Source organism: Eleginops maclovinus, chromosome 8 (genome assembly GCF_036324505.1).
Source record: "Eleginops maclovinus isolate JMC-PN-2008 ecotype Puerto Natales chromosome 8, JC_Emac_rtc_rv5, whole genome shotgun sequence".
Taxonomy (NCBI): Eukaryota; Metazoa; Chordata; class Actinopteri; order Perciformes; family Eleginopidae; genus Eleginops; species Eleginops maclovinus.
Window position 1 is genome coordinate 1,110,862 of NC_086356.1, and position 7,954 is coordinate 1,118,815.

General features: G+C 40.0%; 1 protein-coding gene across 1 annotated transcript in view; it reads right to left on the reverse strand.

The window, feature by feature from the left end:
* The window catches only part of LOC134868081 (unconventional myosin-XVIIIb-like), a 24,733-nt gene extending 21,433 nt beyond the window's left edge, over window positions 1–3,300 (reverse strand). The window contains 2 exon segments of the mRNA XM_063888959.1: window positions 90–233; window positions 3,225–3,300. The gene's annotated coding sequence lies outside the window, so the exon portion shown is untranslated.
* Between the last annotated feature and the right edge of the window lie 4,654 nt (window positions 3,301–7,954).

Sequence of the window (7,954 nt, forward strand, 5' to 3'; positions counted from 1 at the left end):
TGCACTAAAACCCAAAAAGTATCATAGGGCCTCTTGAACTGTCTTTATATCCATCATGGAGGCATCACTCTCCTACTCCTCCCCCTCACCGGCCTCTCCTCCTTGCTCTCGGGCTCCTTGTGTTTGGTCTCCTTCTCGGTTTCTCGGACCAGCTGTTTGAGGAATCCTCCTGGCACGGCGCTCAGAGGAGGAGGAGGTTCAGCTGCCGCCACCGGAGTCTTCTCCTCCTTGATCTGTGGAGCAAACACACACACACACAGCATCACTGTGGGCTGTGCAGAATCCCAGCAGCTCGTTCACCATGCATGCACCGGAGAGACTGAGATCATGCAGGGTTTCAGTTTGCACACACTAAAGATTCACCCAAAGCCTCGGAAACAGTCTTCCTTTTTGCACAGCTGTCACTTAAAGAGCACAGCCTCAAACAGCAGGAACATGCCAACCAAAAGAAAGATGGAAATATCCTAAAATATGTCAAGTCGTAAAAACTTTGAGGAAGGAGAAAAAATATAATAGAATATGTGGAAAGATGTCAGAAATATATCAAACACTCAATTAAATGTTCCTTTCCTACATATTAATATTAAAACACACACACACACACACACACACACACACACACACACACACACACACACACACACACACACACACACACACACACACACTAAATCGGATGCATTAGTTGTTAGTGAAACGCAGTATCTCTGCACCTCCCTTCTGCTCCCACAGTTTTAACCGTGAAGACAGCGCCATCTTTAAACAAGGGGTGGGGGGTCAGTGTGGGGGGGTCACAGCAGGAAGTGATGTCAGAGTGGAGGTGTGGGTGTGCAGGAAACACAAACAACCTGACAGAGAGAGAGAGAGAGGAAGATCAGAGTGAAGATGATGAAACGTGTCAAAAGCACCTGAACATCAGCAGGAGAGGACTCTTTAAAGTAGAGACAGGAGAGGACTCTTTAAAGTAGAGACTCTACATACTGATATACACCTGAACATCAGCAGGAGAGGACTCTTTAAAGTAGAGACACTACATACTGATATACACCTGAACATCAGCAGGAGAGGACTCTTTAAAGTAGAGACACTACATACTGATATACAGCTGAACATCAGCAGGAGAGGACTCTTTAAAGTAGAGACACTACATACTGATATACACCTGAACATCAGCAGGAGAGGACTCTTTAAAGTAGAGACACTACATACTGATATACAGCTGAACATCAGCAGGAGAGGACTCTTTAAAGTAGAGACTCTACATACTGATATACACCTGAACATCAGCAGGAGAGGACTCTTTAAAGTAGAGACACTACATACTGATATACACCTGAACATCAGCAGGAGAGGACTCTTTAAAGTAGAGACTCTACATACTGATATACAGCTGAACATCAGCAGGAGAGGACTCTTTAAAGTAGAGACTCTACATACTGATATACACCTGAACATCAGCAGGAGAGGACTCTTTAAAGTCCCTCTCTACTCGCTCCTCGAGTTTCCTTTCAGGAATATAAACATCCTTCAGGATGGCGAAACTAAGATCGGTCTCAGAGTGAAAGCTTTGGACTTCCTCAAAAATGAACTCCAGTTTCTTGGAGTTTTAGGAGGAAATATTACAACACTTCGGTCAGTTTTGGCTTCCTATGCTTGATTTTCTGAGGTCTGTGTTGTGTATTCTGTAAACTGTGTGCTTCTTGTATATATTTTTGTATCTTGGGATATTGAGCTGTCTTTGGATCTCTCTGCTGTACAAAAGAAATAAAGGTATTCTGATTCTGAATTCTATTTCTTTCCATTGGAAATTAAACAGGTTATTTCTAAAGGTTGGCTTTAATTCATGTTGAATGTATCGTATCTGTTGTCCCACATTCAGGTTGTTTATGGGATGTATTTGCTCGTACGTCTGTAAAGTGCACTACATTCCTAACCTTTACTCTTTTAATTGGTGATTAAAATGGTCTAATATGTATTAGATGTCTCTAATGAGTGTTATTGATCTGATATCTGAATACACAGTGTGATTTAAATCAAGGTTTTTATTACAATTTCAGCTTCTGTTTTAGTTCTTGTTTTTTAATCTGACTTTAGTTTTTTTAGTACATTTTTATTCATCATTTTCTTACGTTATTTATTCACCTCTCTTCTATACACGGCGTGCTGAGCTGTGGAGATATTTAAACATTTGTCTCATTCCAGAGGCACGTCTCTCTCTCATACACTGCTTTTAAATCTGGGTCATCCAGTCCGTCCGTCTGCAGGCCTCACAAATAAAGCCCTGTAAACAACTCCACCACCAGGACAGAAGGACACCATAAAGGCTTTAAAACCATGTATTATTTACCTTTAGGAGACTCCCAGTTTTCTTCAGCACTTCATTTACCATGAACTAAATCATGACTCAGCAGATATATATTTATGAGCCGAGAGGAGGAATTAATGTCCCGTTAAGAAAACCAACGAGGAAAACCAACCATCCTGAGCCGGGATTCTGATGAGAGGTCTACTTTTACTGTGACAGAGTATTCCTACACTCTGGTACTTCTACTTTACTCAAGTACAAGACCTGAGTACTTCTACTTTACTCAAGTACAAGACCTGAGTACTTCTACTTTACTCAAGTACAAGATCTGAGTACTTCTACTTTACTGAAGTACAAGATCTGAGTACTTCTACTTTACTCAAGAACAAGATCTGAGTACTTCTACTTTTACTCAAGTACAATACCTGAGTACTTCTACTTTTACTCAAGTACAAGACCTGAGTACTTCTACTTTACTCAAGAACAAGATCTGAGTACTTCTACTTTTACTCAAGTACAAGATCTGAGTACTTCTACTTTACTCAAGAACAAGATCTGAGTACTTCTACTTTTACTCAAGAACAAGATCTGAGTACTTCTACTTTTACTCAAGTACAAGACCTGAGTACTTCTACTTTACTCAAGAACAAGATCTGAGTACTTCTACTTTACTCAAGTACAAGATCTGAGTACTTCTACTTTACTCAAGTACAAGACCTGAGTACTTCTACTTTACTCAGGTCTGAGTACTTTTCATCTTTTTCTGATTCTGTCAGCCAAAGTCAAATTTAATTCCCCCCCCACCCCCGACGTAGGCCCCCTCGTCAGGCCTCCACTGACTTTCACCAGCTCAAATAATCCGTGAATCAAATATGATCGGTATATAAAGTCAACAAAACAAAACGGTAAACAGACTTACCTTTTAAAAAGCTGTCAAAAGTTCCAAAATACTCCAAAAACTGAGAGCTCAAACAAACACCCCCACTGACTCACTGCAGGACAGACTGAAGGGGGGGGGGGATGCATGCACAGAGTCAGAAATAGAGTGGGGGGGTTGCAGCCAGTGATAAGCAACACTGACAGACGACGCCTCTATAAATATCTGCAGAGAGGAGGGGGGGGGCTGTTGATACCGAGAAGAGAAACGAAGAACCCTGCATGTGGGCTAGAAGAGAGAGGGTAAAGAAAGGAGCTGGAAACACCTTAGATTTAAGGGAGAATTTAAGTGGATTTTAAAATGTAGAAGTCAAAGTGATTGCCGGTAAAGTTTCCACTGAAAATATAATAAATGTTCGAATAGTTTTGGTGTTTTTATTTGAGTTAAAGTTGTGGGTCTCATTAGCAGTGTGTGATCGGTCTGTTTGTGTCAATAAAGTTCATTCAAACCACCGTGAAATTGAGTGAGTGAGACTTTTAGCTGAGGCTTGTTTTCTTGGAGTGTGTGAGTCACTGTGTGTGTGTGGGGGGGGGGGGGGGGGGGATAATGGACGCAGGCTGTTCCGCACATGTGCAGATCTGCAGTCAGCTGTTCAGTTTGACTGACAGCTGCAGCTGAGGGGGGTGGGGTCAGCCTAGAAATGCACGTTTATACAGGATAATTCCTCTGTATTATTTTCAGAGTCAGAGATGTATGGAAGCCAATTTGTTCCACTAAAATCTAAATCTAAACTATGAAAATTAAATCTTAGACCTGGGATTAAAGGCAGACCTTTGAGTCATTAGAGTGACTCTCTCAACATGTTGAATCAGTATCTACAAATAGCACCAATAATGACTTCTATGTAGAACGTGACTTTATACTTCACTATAAAGACTAAGTATCTCAAACCAAAGTCTTACTATCTTAAAACAATGACTGAGTCTCAAGATACTCTCTCAGTCCTTCAAAATAATGAGTTATTTCATCAGAAAATGACTAAATATCCCAGAAAACTAACTTATGTCTTAAAGGAATGACTTAGTAGCTCTAAAGTGACTGAATATCGATAATAATAACATACTATTTTAAAATGATGAAGCAATGACTTGGTTTCGCTCGGTCATTTCTCTAAATGTAGATTTAGGGTTAAATAAATGAACTCTGGAACTCTGAAGTAATCCCACTCACCTCCTGCTTCTCTTCCGGTCTTCTCTGTGGGATGAAACCTTGAAGCTGCTCCTGATACCTGCTCACTTCAGAGGACAAAAACATCTGCAAACAGCTGGAATAACGGAGGAATTTCTCACTGGTGTTTTAACACCGTGGAAGTCCAATCCTGCCAACAGATAAAACCACTCTGGAAATATTTTGATGTCCTTTGGAGAAAGGTAAGCCCTTAACTCTTACATTTTCTTGCTAAAATTCAACTTTAACAGCATCTTTTGTTCCAGATTTGGAATTAAATATGCATTTTAGCTGATTTGAATGAGAAACCCGACTTCTTGGTGATTTAACTCATAAACTAGCAAGTTAGGAAAGTCCTGCATCTCAAAAGTTCTGTTTTTCTAGCAGCCAAATATACTTAAAAGTACAGAACAAATGATATCATTCAATGCTGCAGCTCATAAAGGTAGAGGTAATTAATGTATATACTTCTAGGAGTCCATACTCACAGTTCTTTGACCTACATCTTGTTTTATAAAAAACATGCAGGATATTTTCAAATTAATTGAAGCTTTTTGATTAAAAAAAGTACAATATTTGTCTCTGAATTGGAGTACAGGTAAAATATACGGTAGCAGAAAATGGAAATACTATATACTTCACTAACACTATATCTAGTGGCTCTACAGTCAAATGTTTCCATACTTTAATGTTCAAAAGTCTCAGAGTTGTACTAGTTTTCCATCACTGAATATAAAACCCTCAGATTTTAAGGACTTCAGAAAATGTAAACTAAAAAACATGCAGGATATTATTTATAATTTTAAATATTCATTAGAAGTAAAATATTTCACATTTAATTCCACAAAATCAAAGCAAAGTGGGACAGGAAGCAACACGGAAAAAGGATTTTTATTCATGAACTGATTTTACAAGCAGTCCAACACGCAACGTCCTACCTGTCTCCAAAACCAGAGAAATCATCGAAACAAAAATAAAATAAATTCAATAATCATTGAATAATGTTATCAATCATATATCAGTATTATCACGACCGTTTAATGGCGATAATAATAACAACCCATAAGCCAGTAGTATTTGTGTTTGTGGGCGGAGCTTGTGACGTAAACCGGAGGCGCTTCTTTAATGACGCGGCGGAGGCTCGCGCAATAAATACGAAAGAGAAAGAGTCCTGTATTAAACAAAAATAATCATCTGGAACTCGCAGGTACAATATCTAAAGTCTTTATGTGCAAGATTTGAGCTGAAGTCTTCACCACAAACAGTTAAACTCACATGGACCCCCCCCCCCCCCCCGCCTCCCGTCCGTTCTACATCTTTTAAATAAACCTAGAGCATTTTGTCATTTCATATACACATATATTTATATATACTTTGAGTTCCTATATGCCATCCTTTTTTTTGTCTTTTCTATTGTTGAGCGCGCGCGTGTGAGCATGTGTGTGTGTGAGCAGAGAATCCGAAATAATAGAACTAATGAAGCACACACACTCACAACATACACACAGTGAGGAGACGTTTTAGAGCGGACACACACTTACACATTTTTTCTCCGTTTGGTCACAGTTTTGCACCCCGTGTGCGTGTGTGTGTGTGTGTGTGTGTGTGTGTGTGTGTGTGTGTGTGTGTGTGTGTGTGTGTGTGTGTGTGTGTGTGTGTGTGTGTGTGTGTGTCCAGAGGCAGGAGGCTCCTCTGCAGACAGTTATTTGGCACATTGAACAACTAGTAAGTAACACATCGGGCAAAAAAAAAAGGTGCAACAACATAACTTTCAACAATAAAAACCGTTTTGGTTTACAAAAATAAAAAGACCCCTGGAGAGGTGGCCACGTTTCTCTATAAGACGATAAGATCCCCCCCCATGACTGCGTAAAGGCTAAAATAAATCACGACGCACTCCAATCAAAACCCCTTTCCCTAGAGAAGGTCACGATCACAGCTCTGGAAATGCAAGACAACACACGGACTGCACTGCATGGAGAATAAAATAAAACCCTGAAATTAATTCATGTCTCCTCCTCCTCCTCCTCTTCCTGCTTCTTCTCCTCCTCCTCTTCTTCTTCCTCCTCCTCCTCCTCCTCCTCTACGAAGAGAAATCGTAAAAAGCCCCGATTTAAAAGCCTCATCTAAACAGAAATAATTAAAGCCTTTAAAAACTTTGAGGAAAGCTCCACCCTGAAACTCTCTGATGGGAGAAAAAACACTTCAGTTTTCATCCATTTCTCAACAGGTTGCAGCTCTGCAATACATTTCCGTGAGTAGAAGGCTTTGACTTTACATTTTAGCCTCTAAAATGTCTTAGCCTCTAAAATGGGAGGATTTGATGCTTTTATTGTGAAATTGATTGTAAACTGAATAATGGTGTTTTCTGGTGATCTATTGGAATACACCTCAGTCTGTGAGGAATTATAACGTACATCTATCACCATATTACAGAAACTATTTGGGAAATGTATCAGTTAGTAGTGGAAGCCTTTAAAACTGTGAGGATTTGATGCTTTTATTGTGAAAAACCATTGTAAAATTAAAACGTTGGTGTTTTTTTTACTTTAGATGCATCCTGACTCGTTTAAGGAGTATGCAATATTACACTAACATAACTAACATCGTAATAAATGTGTATATTTGTCACTTTTCCAGCAAAGATGCAGCAGATGCCGCTTCTAAAATGTGAGGATTTGATGCTTTTATTGAGAAAAGTGATTCTAAACTGGAAGATGGTGTGCTGTTGGTTATTTGGTGGAATTTTGACATGTATTTGTCATCATAATATCAAGGAAATATGTGTGGAATTGAATTACAATAAACAGTGGCAGCGTGACTCGATTAGGGAGTTTGCAACTTCCTGTTTCTTCAATGGAATGGAGGTACGACTGTCCAGAGGCATTATGGGAAATGCATGCCTTAAAGAACTACATGCAGATGAGGCAGTGTGCGGTAATGAGAGCAAAACTAAAAACCCTTCATTTAAAAATGCATCAAACACCAGAGAGTCTGTGGAGTATAAAATGCCTGTGTAGATTCATTTTAGGGTGGACTTTTCCTTTAATTAGCTTCTCCTCTTCCTCTTTAAACTGTAAACCTACGAGGATGATTGACAGGACACGCCTCTCCTCACCAGAGCTGCAACCAAAGAAGTTATTTCCATCATCCATTAATCCTTAAAGTCATTTATGCAGAAACAGCTGAAGAATGACCGTGTGCTGCTTTGTTATACACCAACACGGTTAAAGGGACAGTACACCCTAAAGATATCGTCTGTCGGCTGAAGAAAATGGATCCTGCAGGAATCTGCTCACCACATGTCTGTGGACCATCTTCAGAAATGGAGTTATAGCTTCCGGAAAAACATGCAACTCCCATTAAAGCGCTCCAGATTCACTGAGAGCTCTGCAGGTGAGGTGAGGTTCATTTAGGGGCGTACTGTCCCTTTAAGAGCGACCGTCAGACCAGATTAATGGATGAGGAGAATAACCTGCAGCTCTTTGTCTGCACACTGACAGTCCAACTGAGGTAACACAGCCCCCCCCCACCTCACCCTCACC